Here is a 16,098-nt window from a genome sequence, read left to right on the forward strand (position 1 = left end):
TTAATTGCCCATTAATAAACACCGGATGACGTCATCATGACGTCATCATTACACAATGTTGTTTGAGTTAGGGTCTTTCCTTGGACAAAGATTGGTGTAAATGAATTACTGGCAAAGAGTCGAAAATGCCCTTTGAAAATCGACAATTTCTTTTTAATTTCTGTGTACAAAGTCTATGGTAAAAATTAAATATTCAAAAATCTACAATAAATTAGTCGATGACGTCACCATGACGTCAATCTTCGGGACACATCTTTGCTATAGGGACTATGCTTATGCTAAGTTTGAATGATATATGGCAAAAATTAATGCCAAAAGTGGCACTGAGGAAAAACATGCACAAAGTCAATGGCATTTGAAGTGGAACAAGAAGAAAGGCTTTTCCGCAACTTTGCGGAAAAGCCAAAAAAAAAAATGAGAACAAAAACAAAGGCTTTTTCGCAAATTTGCGAAAAAGCCCAAAATCTTAACGAAAACAAGAGCTGTTTCGGTGTGTACACCGAAACAGCTAAAAACTTAAGAAAAGGTACAGTAAGGTTTTGATTTTCTCAGATGGCCGGCAGTGGTGTAGTGAGATCCAATGCTCGACTCTTCACCGGTGCTCTTTTCAGTGTCTCAGGAAGGTCGTATCCTCTCAAAAATAAAGATGGGTGAAGTTCATCAGGATATGGCTGGCCGTATTTAAAGTGGTTGCTGCAGACTGTAGTCGATGATTTTACTTTGAAATCCTGCCGTTGGGTCAGTTGAGTCCAGAGAGGAAAGTGTTTCTTATCCGTGCATGAGTGGAATCTGAGTGTGTTTACATGCTCTTTGATGACATCTATCAAGAGAAGGGGAAACGTAAGATAGAGATATTTATTGTTTGATGACGGAGAAAAATAAACCACATAAGACTTCGCAATTATTTTCATGAGTAAAACAATGAAGTAGGCTATCTAGCTAAGCCTACTACAGTACTAGCTGACTAGGACAAATATGTACATGTGTACATGTTTATTTTTTTCACATTTTCGTGAACAGAATATAAATAAACAATCATGAAATTGTCTGTAAAAGTCACACATCGTTCGCTGACAGAAGTAACAATTAAACCATTATAAAAGCCACATATTTGTCCGATAAGAAAAGAGTCATAAAAGGGAGCTTTTGAGGGGCACAGAAACTTAAATGCATTGGCCGACACAGTCATGACAGTGCAGAGTGTCCCGTGTTTCCCCGCTCGCGTGCCGGTCGTCGGCACATCGCGATTGCGTCGGGTCGGAACTGCGCGCTACTACTTTTTGTCGTGAGAACATTTTTTTTCTGTACATCAAAGTAAAGTAAAAATTCAAAGTAAAAATTTCGCTGCTCATTTTACTCATGAGTAGATGAGCAATGACTCACGAGTAAATGAGCAATGAAACTGAGTAGATGAGCAGTGACTCATGAGTAGATGAGCAGTGACTCACGAGTAAATGAGCAATGAATTGAGAAGATGAGCAGAAAGCAGTTACTCACGAGTAAATGAGCAATGAATTGAGCAGATGAGCAGTGACTCATAAGTAGTTATTTATATTAAACGTTTTTATCCGTTTCTTACCATTCGGAGCTTAACCTTCAAAACTGCAACATGAATGTTATTTCTGCAGTCAAACCTTATGCTTGTCACATGTGTGACAAAAGCTTCGGACGGAGATATAACCTACAGAGGCATGCAGAAAATGTACATGCTGTAGATGATTCTGAAACAGATGAAGTTGAGGAGGATCATTCTGAACCTGATTGGCAAAGCCGTAGATTTGAAGATCCTAATATGGAAAACTATGAAACTGAATCTACGTATGATGAAGACGAAGATCTTGAGGACGATGATTCGGAATCCGAAACGGAGGTGGAAGATGACGAATTATCTGATGAAGACGAGTCTAGTTCTGATTTGGAAGACAACACCGCATATCGAGACTGGTTGAAAGAGTCCATAGAAGCCACCCAGGAGATGTGGAGTGACAAAATTTAATATGAAAAGTACATTAACGAGGATATGAGTAAAGATCAGGCCAAGGAAAAGGCCAACAGGAAGACCATGTGGGCAGTCGAGCGAATCTTTTTCAACAAATACAAGTATTTTTTGTTAAGTTACCTATATCTGAAAGACAGTGGCACCCATCAAGAAATTGTGGAAGATATCGAACGAAAATTGATTACGGGCATGAAATAAACACTGCTCTAGATACCGTAACACTTTTGACGGATTGTTCCAACAAGATGAGGATGAAGAAAACGATGAAGACAGTGATGATTAAAGACTAGTAGTTTCAAAAAGATTACTCATTTTTTAAAATAATCTAGCAGTGTCTTATAGGAAAAAAAATAGTATTTGAAATAGTCTCCCCTTATCACTCTTATACAGTAATTCCTTATGGCTTAGAAGAAGAGCATGCCCATGCATGAAGATTTAAACTTGTGTCCACTGGGTTCTATATACGATGTGGCTTTAAATAGACAGTGTATTGTAAACCGGTATATGTCAGGTACAAAAGACAATATTATTAGAAACAGGTCTGAAATTATAAAATGGGCAGTTTATGATGACTGCATAATATTAGTGCACGTATATAAAGTTATATGCATGATAATGATAAATAAATTCTCAAATAATCCTTGAAAATCATCAGTGTGAAATGTTTTCCTTTTATTTATCTTAATACCCATTCCTTATTATTTGCTTTATTTGTTGACTACCTGGCCCCATACGTCATCCCTCATCAACAGTACAACGCTCCACGTGCACTAAACTGACCAGCAAATAAGTGCAATGACATCATAATTATGCGATGGCCCCCGAATCCATTCATGGCTTGGATATGTTCACAATGCAGGTTGTTATTGAAGCGATTATATAACGGTGACGATAATCCTTTTATCAGCTTCCCATGACTGAGTCGTCAACTCAGTGGTCAGATTCTTCATAATTCAATACTCTGCTCAAAATTGTTCCTCGGTACCGCTAAATCTCAAGCTCAGCATCGACGCACAGCGAGGCATATACATGTGATTGTATCTAACGTTCTCTTAGCAATGCGGCCACAAACAACGATTCCATACGGGGAGATTTTAAAAACACCGCGGACAATGCACATGACCGGACTTGTCCGGTTGTTTGTCATCATTCGATGAGTCAGCACTATGACGTCACTGGATTCCCCCATTCGAGTACAAAGGCTATTATGATAGAGTGGAAACAGGCACGAGTATGATATGCGGCTTGAAAAATCCCTTCAATTCAGATGTATATAGGGCTTTTTACTGTACTATACGTAAGTTTATGTTATGTATTTGTCCCTATGTACATCGTATTGTTTTCACTGCTGTGATACGTATAATATTCGATACCGTAATAATGGTACGCGCCTTTATTATTTAAATTTACGCAAGCCCCTCCGCCCGTCACACTCCCCCGTGGTGAATGGTAGATTCCCGTTGCTCATTTTATGCTAATGAGGGTCACGTGGGGCCAAATCCGGACTTCTGATTGGTCGAGAGTCCGTCAAAAATGGGGAAAATATCCTGGTTAGACGGGCTTCACTACTGATGTCACCTGGGCGGTGTCATTTTTACTTCCCGGATGCGCAGCACAATCGGCCAATGATGTGGTCCAATTTGATCATGAACATTTATGAGGTGTAGTGATACATATTATGACTTGTGCCTGACAAGAAGTTGCCAGTCAAGTTGATCAAAAGTCAAACAGTCTGAATGTTATGGTCTGGAATACTTACAATTCAAATAATGTGGATTAGCAAGACACTGGACGAACTCAAGCTCCACTTGGAATCTGTTTTTTTTTCGGCATCTAGGCCCTCTAGTTTAAACAAAAAAGACAGAAGTTTTTTGTTAGTTTAGTAGTTCACAATGACATCATGGGGGATGTCTTGGATGTCTACACGCCCATGCCTAGGAACTGTTGACACCACCTAATAATGTAGTGCACTTGGATTGTTTACAAGCAGCACCTTGCTTGAGCAAAATTGTTTCCCAAATTCCATGGAAATGAAATTTCTGCAAGTTTGAAATATCCCTGTTCCTAATTCTAGCTTCTGCTGACAATTATCAAATATTCTTTTTAAATCCACTGTGAACCATTTTAGATTCATGACATGGGGAGGCTCCAGTGTTCGACCGTGAGTGCTCAATTTTACTCACTCACTCTTAAGCCAGCAAAATTCTCCAAAGTTTTTGATGTGGCCAAAAAAAGGTCCTCAGTATTTCACCAACCCAGTTGGAAGACTCAAGTCAATTTTTAAAGGAGACTTTTCTTCAATATTTTTCACAATCTATTTTCTTGAATTGCATGTTTTGAATGCCTTAAGTTTGGGGCTCTCATACACCACTATTGGGAGTTTCAAATTTTCGGACTAGGGAGGATGAGCCTAGTAAGCTGGAAATTTCAAGCCAACTTGTTAGTCCTGTTACTTACTTAAACCCTAAAGATTCACACATAAAGCAAAATTTAGAGAAAAGGAGTAGGGAAAAGAGTTCCATACCTGGACATCACTTGACACCCTGTGCACAAACCCTACTAGTATGATACTGGTCTGAAAACAATTCTAAGGTTTACTCAGTAAATCAAATGCTTCAATATTTTCCCTGCTAAATTTGACTTTTTAGGACATGTTATCGCTTTCTGATGGCTGATAGGTGGGCTGGAGTAATCGTATCTTTAGGACTTCGTTCCTATATACAGCTAACTAAATGACACTCAAAAGTGACATTTTGATATTTCTTGACACATATGAACAGCTGGTAATGACACCTTCTTGAATATTGACAGGTTTAATTTCGTGTGAAGAGGGCAGGACTTTGATTTTTGAGGGAAATTATGGGGGAAAAGACAACGACAACAACCAGAAAACAGGCTCAAGATGGCAACTTTGAAAGCTAGATGCAATAACAGCTAAACGCAATTCGGGCGATTCACAATGCAGTGCACCACCAAGAGTTTGCCACGGAGAGTTCGTTTTTCAAGTTTATGGTCGACAAAACATGGCCCATTTGAACGAGTGTCAGTAGAAACTTGAGCTAATTTGTTAAAGATTGGGGCAAAGCATTCTGCCGCCTTACAAAAAACTCCACATTGATAAAACAAAAAGAAAAAGGCAAACAGATACTTGAATCATATGCTTATGAACTTTCTGGCCGGAAAAACTAACAATTTCAAATGTCCCGCATTGCGCATTTGTCGACCATCTCCCACAATGCACTAGGAAAAATTATTTCTCCATGGCAAACTCTTGGTGGCGCACTGCATTGTGAATCGCCCGAATTAAAAGCTCGATGCTGATTGGATGATAACAAAAACTTTTTCTAGGTTTTTCTATCAGCCAATCAGCATCAGGCTTTCATTGTGTCAGGCTTTCATGCGTACTGGGAGAACTACAACGTGCAGGTCTCACGTCTCTGACGGCAAAAAGAGGTAGGAAAGTCACATTTTCTTTGAAAGTGCATTTCAAATTACAACAAACATGAGCTAATCTGAAGAAAAAAAACTGCTTTAGCAATCACACCCAGGCTACACTGCGGCGGCACAAGTGATTTAACAGATGGTCATGTTGACCAGTGATTGTGCGTACAATAGCCTGGTCTGCCCCACGCGAAAACACGCTGCGCTTTATCGGTCAGCGGCAAAGTGCGACATTCTCGTCAAGCACTACTGGCACTTTTAACTTTCGAAGATAACGAAGGAAATACTTTTGATTCTCGATATGGAAAGATTCCCATAATGGAAAGATTTCCATATACGAAGTTCACTCAACACTCTGTGTACAAACCCTATGAGAGTGGACTGAAAAATTGTAAGTGTTTTCTAAGAAAATGCTTGTATTTTCTCACTGCTCAAATTGACTTTGATGACATGAAATTGCTATCTGGGGGCTTGTTAGTCAATACAGAGGAAAATTAGTGAACTTCGCATATTTTAATCTTGCCCCCATAATTTCCAGATTCATTTGCACACGTTTGCGTATCAAAAATTTCAACATAAAATTTCACAAAAATTAGACATCTGAAAAAGGCAGCACTTTTAGATTAGCTTATAAAGAGGGTGTCCGTGAGTATCTTCTAAAGCAAAAAAACCCTACAAACTAAGCCTAAATGTGAAAATCACAAAGTTCGACAGGTTTTTTGACATGTGGAAGTGTGGCCTTTGTTTACGGAGGTAAATTGGCCACATTTAGGCCTATGGGGCTAGCCCGTGGTGAGCGTTCGCGTAATACGCGAAGCATTTTGCCCACAGACACAATAGCAAATGTTGTTACAACTCGACTCGGGACAAGTCGACCGTTGAGACAGCTTGACTTAATGGAAATGTATACACGTGGAGCGGGACAAGTTGCATGGCAGAACCAATCCCGGGTGCGGCACGGGCATATACTCGATGCACAGAGGGCGCTCCAATCCGGTGGCCGTCGCGTCGGGCCGGCGCGCCCTGCCCGCGAGGACCGGGCCCGGCCCAGCACGCAGGTACGGCAAGTGGGCGCACAGGCCCAGCACAAACGATGTCACCGTGCACGGTACGGCCACGTTGACCGACTGGGGATGAGATAAGTGGGCGCAAAGGGCTGGCTAAAACGATGTCACCGACTCACCGTGCATGGTAGGCCTACGGACAAGTTGACCGGCAAATGGGCGCACAGGCCCGGCAAAAACGATGCCACCATGCACAGTACAGTACGGCCACGTTGACCGGGGTTGCGCGCACAGGCCTGGAAAAAAACGAACGATGTGCACGGACAACATGCTGCGCTATATCAGCTCTGTTATATGCTACCAAAAAAACCAAACTTTTGTGTCATCACTCCCAAACGGCGATCAGCCGCCGTCAAAATCCCCGGTACTATCCCCAAAACTAGGCCCCGAAACATGCAAGGCGACTTGTCACAACGGTCGACTTGTCTTTCCATTTATCGCACATACGGTCGAGTTGTCTCAACGGTCGAGTTGTCTCAACGGTCGACTTGTCTGACCCCTGAATGGAGTGGCCCTGTATTGTTGTGCCGGCAAGGTGCCGAGTTGGCAAGGTGCAGAAGTGATCGGTTTAATACCGACTCAACCTCGTCCCCAGTGCTTACTTTATTTTAAACGTTGTTTCAATAGTAAACCCTGTATAGGAAACTTCCTTCCTGCATCCTGATTCGATACCGCAATTGGCTAGAAATGGATTTATATCGTGTACTTGGTGTTGTTATTCACAACGTGCAGGACGTGTTTTCGCGATCATTCGTCCACGCCTTCTCGAAAATATTCTTTTCCTTTCCAGTTTGTTAATATTAATGTGGCGATTCATAATAATTTGAAAATCATCAAAACGTATTTTGTCACCCCGTGCTTAGGCACGCCATACGGTTTGGATGCAAATGTATACATTGCGTGGCAAATGTATACATTGGGGCCTATATGACACAGCGCACAAAAGCCAGTGCATGCTGCAGATGCAGGGAGATAACGCTGTTTTGGCGTACTATTATTGAAGTGCAAGACGATAACTTTTCTTTTGGCTGAGCCTGGCATAGCCAGACATACCTAGTCTGCGACGTGTAGACCAGTTCGAGGGCTTTCTCTCCAAGCTGTGAGCTGTGCTGTTTTGTGTATCCTTAAATAACGGAAGCCAAAGGCACTGGGGTAGGTTTATCTGTATAATTTATTATTTAATAATATTTATAAATCAGACCGATTACTTTGTTAGAAACTTAATTGCCACCTCACTTATTGTATTTTTCAGGGTTTTTAATTCTACTGAAAGAAGTCTTGTCTTCTTCGGGATAATAAAGCTAGATAACAGATAGATCTGAAGCTTGTCATTTGTCATGTCATCTGTTGAATAAAACAACGGCGAGGCCTGCCGACGAGGCGACCCTTGATATGTGGCTTTCCAGCTACTACAGAATGGCGACGAGGATGGGATGACATGCCGTTTTCCACTTCCAGACAAGACCCCTAGTGTCAAATTTAGTTCGAACTTATCATTATAGGGCTGTATCAAAAATTTGTTTATTATAAAATTTGTTTTAAGAGTTTAAACAAACTTGCGATTATTTGAAGAAGCTTTAAGCTTTGTTCAAGTTTCAATTTCAGCCCGTCGTGCAAGTTGGCACATGGTTTGGAGCTACATGTAGAATATTATGTCGTGTAATTTGTGTTTTTTGGTCCCATTGATATTTTATTTACACGATTCACGTCGGTATTTATGGAAAATTAATGATACACTGTAGTGATTGACTGGCAATTGTACATGTTTTTGTACACAATGAAGATGCCACACATGTGTTAGTCTTTTTAAATTATTGTACTGTTCTGTGTGACTTGAATCTCCTCACTTACTTACCGTATTGTCCTGACAATTTGATATTTGCACCATGGCCTTACCTGCAGATGTGGCTGATGCCATATTGCAATCGAACCAAGCTCTCGCAGACACTCTTGCAGGGGCATTTCAGAATTTAAAGTACCAGCGAGTCAGCACAGTACGACTGGTGAAATTTTGTGGGCCTCCCACTAGAGCTGGGGATCAGACCATACATGAGTGGTTGGCCGATATCGGGACATATTGTAGGCAAGTTGGACTTGGAGATGGGGAAAATTGAGTACTGCCTTAGATTACTTGGGCGGGATTGCCAAGGAAGAAGTGCTATGTACCCCTAACGAACAAAGGGATGATTTCAATAAGCTTACCGCGCTGCTGAAAAAAAACACGGTTCGATTCTCCAGAGTCCGTTCAATCCTTGACAAGAACCCTGTACGGCCGAATGCAGTTGCAAGGTGAAAGCCTTACAGATTACAGTCGTGTACTAATTCGGTTGCATGATCGGATCGAAGCCGCTGCAGTAAATGCGCAAGAGAAAAATGCACTTGCTCAGCTTCGAGAAAGCACCTTGAAAGAACAATTCATGAAAGGTGTGGAGGATATCTCAGTCAAGCGAGAATTGCGAAAACTCTGTCATAGCCGGGCCGATATCTTGTTTTGTGAGCTGCGTGAGTTTGCGTTGGAATTATTTCCTACCACGGAACAGTCACACCCCAATAAATCGGCGCCTGATGACTCTGATGTTGCAACTGCAACTGCTTATAGGGCCGCCGCAGTACCCGACAGCAAGGCGCTTTCTGAAGTTCTAGAGAACCAAAAACAGTTTGTTACTTCTGTACAGCAATTAGTAGCGCAGCAGACCTCGATGAATGCAGACATAAAAGTCATTTGTGATGGTGTGAAGCACTTGCTAACTTCACAGCGGCCTAAAAAGCCTATGGTCAAATGCTCATTCTGCAACAGGCCGGGGCATACTGCTGAAAATTGCTACAAGCGAAAGCGAATCGAAAATACAAAGCCTGTAGAACATGCTGGCAAGAACGCAGAAGGCCATACCTCGGGAAACGTGGATCCTCCGTCGCAGACGGCAGTGTAACGGAGGCTCATACCGTATTTTTACCCACGGACTGTGTACCCGATATTTCAGTTGTTTCTAATTCTGTTATTGAAAGGGATGAGCCACTGGCCGGGAGTGTCAATCTTTCCGCTTCAGAGATTCGTAAAAGGCTCCTCGGTAAATGCCCTACTGCAACTGTTATCGTGAATGGGGTCACCACAAAGTGTTTGCTTGACACAGGCGCTGAGGTCTCTTTACTGTCAAGCCAGTTTTATCAAAAACATGTAGCAAACACCTTGGGGAAATTACAGCCCGTGAGCAAGCTCATCAAACTGATGGGCGCCAATGATCTCGAAATCCCAGTAGAAGGTTACATAGAGACCTCATTAGAAGTTTTTGGCCAAAGTTTTAAGGCTTCTTTCTTAGTTTCTAGAGAGACGGCAGCATCCGCTAACGTCTCCAAGAAAAACTATTGCCCCGTTATACTTGGCTGTAACATTTTGAGGCGAATTGCAGCCAATTCGAAGAGAATTGGGTCTGTTCAGCTAGATCCAGACTGGGATCTAGCACTCCGTTGGTTGCAAACCGCAGTATTGGTTGATGACCTGCATACCGCAGAGTACACGTCAGCAGACGTGTACACGTGTGAACGTGTTGTTGTGCCCCCGCAAACCGTGGCTAGTGTCAAGTGTATTTCAGACGACCACGACTTAAATTCGTTGCATAACAAGGAGTTTTTTTAGTGAGCAGCATTCCCCTTTGCTTGTCTAACAATGGTAGTTTCCGAGAAGTAAAGTCGGGTAACGAAGATGGTTCATTGGCCATATGTCAGGTGCTTGACGGTGACGGACAAATTGACGGTGCAAATATTAACGTGTATATAGCAAATGCTAGTGCAGAGCCCTTGATTATCCCGGCGCTCACTCAGGTAGCAGTTTTATCTGCAATTAATACTGAGGAGCAGATTTTCCTTGAGCAGGATGGGGATGGGCTTCACGTGTCAGTGCACCGTGTTGTAGCCAGTGTTCGCGAAGAAAACGAACCGAATGACTCCATAATAGCAATTTGCCTTGCAATGAGCATGAGTTAAAAGAGGATGCACTGACAGATAGGGAAAATAGGGAAACCTTTGTTTTTCCAGACGGCACCAATTTTGTCATGTCTCCTGGTCTTACCCTTAAACACTTAGCACCAGAAGACGCTATTAAGGCAGCGGAATTAATTAAAAAGTATATCGATGTTTTCTCAGCCGGGCCCTTTGATTTGGGTTATTGTGACATCATCCCTCACAAAATACGGCTGAGCGATGATACTCCAGTGAACCTCCCTTATCGGAGAATATTACCTTCTAAGGTTGGAGAAGTGAAGACCCTGCTTCAGGATCTTCTCGATAGGGGCATAATACGTCGACCATCTAGTCCTTACGCGAGTCCCATCGTTCTTGTGCGTAAGAAAAGTGGCCAACTCAGATTATGTATTGACTTCAGTTGCTTAAACGCGAAGACAGCCAAAGATTCATTTCCATTGCCGAGGATAGACGAAACCCTAGAGGCTCTTGGTGGCGCTAAAGTATTTTCTTCTTTAGATATGGCCCATGGCTACTTCCAAGTAGCCATGGAAGAAGATTATATTGATAAGACCGCGTTTAGGGTACCTTGGGGACTCTATGAATTTTTACGTCTTCCCCAGGGTCTCATCAACAGCTCAAGTACGTTTCAGAGAATAATGGAACACATTTTCGGAGATCTGAACCTGTCGGAGCTGATTCTCTATCTAGATGACCTGTTAGTCTACTCTGCCACATTTGACAGCCACATTGAGAGACTTGACAAAGTTTTCAGTCGTTTTAAACAATACGATTTCAAACTAAACGGGTCAAAGTGTCAGTTATTCAGAGATTCCGTGGTTCATTTGGGTCATGTCGTAGACTCTAACGGAGTGTCAGTATATCCTGATAAAACCGAACGAGTGAGGTCTTGGCCTACCCCAACAACTGCAAATCAACTGCGTTCCTTCCTTGGGTTAGCCTCGTACTACATGCGTTTCGTGCGCGACTTCGCCAAAATTGCAGAGCCATTACACGCGCTCACCGGTAAAGCACAATCAAAAGCAGGGAAGGCCACAGCCCCATTCGTTTGGACAGAAGAGGCCGACGTAGCTTTCAATGTTTTGAAAGACGTACTGTGCACGGCCCCTGTCTTGGCATATCCGTGCTTTGATCGCGACTTTGTACTTGAGACGGATGCTTCTGCTAAGGGTTTAGGCGCGTGTCTCTGTCAGGCTGATGACAGTGGGAACTTCACTCAGTCGCGTACGCGAGTCGAAGTCTACGCGGAGCAGAGAGAAATTATGCCGATTTATCCAGTTTCAAGCTGGAATTACTCGCCTTGAAATGGGCAGTGTCAGAAAAATTTCGCGACTACCTGCTTGGTCACCACACAATCGTGTGGACTGACCATAACCCTCTGTCTCACCTACAAACGGCAAAACTTGGTGCTACTGAGCAGAGATGGATAGCCCAATTAGCACCTTTCGATCTTGAGATAAAATATAGATCCGGGAAGACAAATAAGTGTGCTGACGCCCTAAGCCGCTATCTTCATGTCGCCTCAGTAACCTGCGTTGAACTACAAAATTATGGACTCACCTGCGAGGGTTCACAAGTACCCATTGATGTGTCAGCTCAGAATGCGTCCGAAACGCATACCCAAAAGACAGAAGACACATCACAGGAGACCGCCGGTTCTGCCCCTGCGGTGCTCCCCTCGTTCTCACATGAGGAGCTTGCCTCCCTTCAGAAAGAATATCAGTCTTTACGAGTTGTGTGGGACAGTTGGTATAAAAAAAATGCAAGCCTTGCCAAAATATGGATGATGTTAAACTCACTTCCGAAGTGCGTGGTTGGTTAAAAGAATGGCCACGAATAACAGAACACAATGGCGTGTTGTATAGGGAAACTGTTGACCCTGCAAGAGGGACTGTTTTCCAACTCCTTGTTCCGCAAAAACTCCGTAAGTTAGTTTTGGAAGCAGCCCACGACCATTGGGGCCACCAAGGCATAAACAGAACATTGGCGTTTCTTCAGCAGCGCTGTTATTGGCCGGGAATGACGAATTGTGTCCGAAATCACGTTCAGACGTGTTTTCGTTGTACGTTGACGAAAGTGCCAACGCCAACAATTCGTTCGCCAATGCGGCATTTGCTGGCGTTTCAACCTCTTGAACGCCTTGCTATCGATTTTGTCAAACTTGATGTCGTTAAGGGGAAGATTGAAAATGTTCTCGTACTTACTGATGCCTACACTAAATTCTCCCTAGCAATTCCATGTAGGGATCAAACAGCGCCTACAGTAGCTCGTGTCTTGCGGGATCAGTGGTCCTCACATTATGGCACTCCAGCCCAAATTCATTCAGATCAAGGCAAAAATTTCGAGAGCCATTTGATCAGAGAGCTGTGCAATTTATATGGCATAAAGAAAACGAGAACCACTGCTTACCACCCGCAAGGCAACGGGCAAACCGAAAGGTTCAATCGCACGCTTTGTGGCCTTATCAGATCACTTGATGGTAAAATTCGTCATAATTGCCCAGATTTTCTGCCCCATCTAGTACATATCTATAACACCACTCCGCACAGCGTAACGGAGTACCCGCCTTTTACGCTAATGTTCGGCCCAGATCCGGTTGTTCCGCTAGATCAACTGCTGAATAATACGCGTACAAACTGGAATGAACATGCCATTCAGAAACAGGCAGAGATCATCAGACAAACACTATATTGAGTCTTGAAAAAGCACTCAGTCACTTTGTTTGCACGTGTAGTTTAAAAGTTACTGAAATGGAACCAGTTTGTGTTCGGTAAAATTTGGAATAGGAATTCCAAAAGCAGGAATGTTGTGGGAGATTCACATATTTTAGTCATACTTTAAATGTGTGTATGCATGCAAGAGGATTATATATAAAGAGTAATATGTAGTTACCCTTTTTGACTTATTTAGTACAAAACCACTCCGGAAAAAAAAGAAAAAATGATTTTTTTTTTGGACTTATGGATCGTTCGAGGGCGACTGATCCTTAAAGCAGGGAAATTGTGGCGATTCATAATAATTTGAAAATCATCAAAACGTATTTTGTCACCCCGTGCTTAGGCACGCCATACTTTTTGGATGCAAATGTATACATTGCGTGGCAAATGTATACATTGGGGCCTATATGACACAGCGCACAAAAGCCAGTGCATGCTGCAGATGCAGGGAGATAACGCTGTTTTGGCGTACTATTATTGAAGTGCAAGACGATAACTTTTCTTTTGGCCAGACATACCTAGTCTGCGACGTGTAGACCAGTTCGAGGGCTTTCTCTCCAAGCTGTGAGCTGTGCTGTTTTGTGTATCCTTAAATAACGGAAGCCAAAGGCACTGGGGTAGGTTTATCTGTATAATTTATTATTTAATAATATTTATAAATCAGACCGATTACTTTGTTAGAAACTTAATTGCCACCTCACGTATTGTAATTTTTCAGGGTTTTTACTTCTACTGAAAGAAGTCTTGTCTTCTTCGGGATCATAAAGCTAGATAAGAGATAGATCTGAAGCTTGTCATTTGTCATGTCATCTGTTGAATAAAACAACGGCGAGGCCTGCCGACGAGTCGACCCTTGATATGTGGCTTTCCAGCTACTACAATAATATGAAATGTGATACTGCATGTTGTCTCGTTAAGATCGTAACAGTTTAATTAAAATAAAATCATGTTTTCGTAACTCACGCCATGCTCGCGCTGCGACGAATTGATTCTGTTTTTACCCCAGACACCGCATTCAAAAACAAACGCAAATGTAACGCACAGGCAGGCACCAGACTACTCCTAATTTGCATACGTGTTCAAAAATCTTGCACATGCAAATGATCCAATACCACTTACCAGCGTGAGAGAGCAGGTAGTGGTTGGCGCGTACTGCTCGACACCCTGGGGACGAGGTTGGTACGACTACGACTACGTGGCACTAGTACGATAATCCTTTCCTAGGGACGATGGACACACATCTATCGTCTCTCTTCTGGCCTTTTTCTTGCCTTATTTACAGAACCTTCATGATATAAGACTTGAAAGAGGTTTTACTATGCATTGATATAATAAAATCAAATAATATACACCAATATCATGAATTATTTCGATTTAATAAAAAGACAAACCTCCTGCCGAATGCGCTGAAGCTACCGAAGTCGCCATTGTTGCACGCAGTCTGGTTCCCTGACTATGCCGTGACGTCACCGAGTCAGGGGCCGGGGGGGGGGGTTCGATCCAACTCGGACCCAAACCACTCGACAACCAACTCGGACCAACTACCAACTCGGACCCACTACCAACTCGGACCTACAACCAACTCGGACCCACTACCAACTCGGACCCATGCATGACCAACTCGGACCCATCGTTTACAATAATTCGACAGCGTTTTCAATCATTCGACAATATTATAAAGTTTGTCCACTTATCATCTGTTAATACAGTGATGCTGTTATGTATAAATTGTCATTGTAGTTGTCAGGTAAAATATCTGTATTGCAGCAGTTTGTCGTTGTAAAGTGCATTGAAATGCTATTTTGTAATGCGCTTTAAAAGTGTAATTAATTATTCATTTTTATTATTTGTTTCCATTGAAACATATTGCGCTTTAACCAAAAGTAATTAAAATTAAAGTTTAACCAATTATTCATGTTTATATTTGACATCGTTCACGCCATCTTGCTCAATTTAACAGCGATTTATTTCATTTTTAGTTCAAACCACATACATTCAGAACAGAGATCTTCATGGAAAAATAAAATTGGAAAGTAAGACATTGAAACATAAACACTTTCAAACATGGCATTATTAATTCAATGAATATAAGTAAACATATTATAAGTCATTAAATAAAATAAATAAGGTATAAAAACAAAGTCTATTCTATGTACATGTACATGTATTTAAAACAAAACCCACATAAACACCATTGTATACTGCAAGAAAAACGAAGGTTCCATATTGAACAAAAAAGGTTAATCAAAAAAGTATAAAAAGTTACACAGATTCGTAAAAAAAACCACAAAATTAAAAGCCAGCATGTAAAAAAAGATAAACTTATTAAGTACCCTACAAAAAGATGAAATGTCAATCATCAAAAAGGAGTGTTGGAGCTCTGGGAAGATTATCCTTCAAGGCCTTACAGGTAGCTGCCTGTATGTTCGACTATGATGTTCCACGGGGAAAAAGTTAATCAAAAAAATATTAAAAGTTAGACAGATTCGTAAAAAAAAACAATTAAAAAAACTAACAATTACATGAAATGAAAGGTCTATTTCAAATTAATAACTTCCTCACTGAAAAAAATGTGTAATATGCTTTACCAAAAAAAAAGTAAGTGAATTTAAATATATAATTAAATGAAATTAACTGCCTAAATGGGTAAAAAAATTATATTAAATGACAGGAGTATAAACAACACGTGCCATTTCCAAGTACCCAAAAATAATTAAAATCAACGTAGTATGATCAAACAACAAAATTAAAAGCCCAATTCTGACCAATTTAGTACAGAATATGTTCACTATATATAAGCACTGTAACTAAGATGACCTTTAAATATAATCTCTGAAAACTAATGATTAAGTCATTGTTGAGTCCGAGTTGGTCGTGCTTGGGTCCGAGTTGGTAGTGG

At 41.6% G+C, this 16,098-nt stretch overlaps 1 long non-coding RNA gene across 1 annotated transcript; it reads right to left on the minus strand.

Annotated features, from left to right (window-relative positions):
* Positions 1-535: 535 nt before the first annotated feature.
* LOC119726173 lies at positions 536-14,638 on the minus strand. The gene is made up of 3 exons (XR_005270792.1): positions 14,591-14,638; positions 3,759-3,841; positions 536-820 (listed from the first exon to the last, which is right to left on the minus strand). It is a non-coding gene; the product is annotated as an uncharacterized LOC119726173 (long non-coding RNA).
* Positions 14,639-16,098: the final 1,460 nt, after the last annotated feature.

Source organism: Patiria miniata, unplaced genomic scaffold (genome assembly GCF_015706575.1).
Source record: "Patiria miniata isolate m_02_andy unplaced genomic scaffold, ASM1570657v1 HiC_scaffold_2, whole genome shotgun sequence".
NCBI classification, from domain to species: domain Eukaryota; kingdom Metazoa; phylum Echinodermata; class Asteroidea; order Valvatida; family Asterinidae; genus Patiria; species Patiria miniata.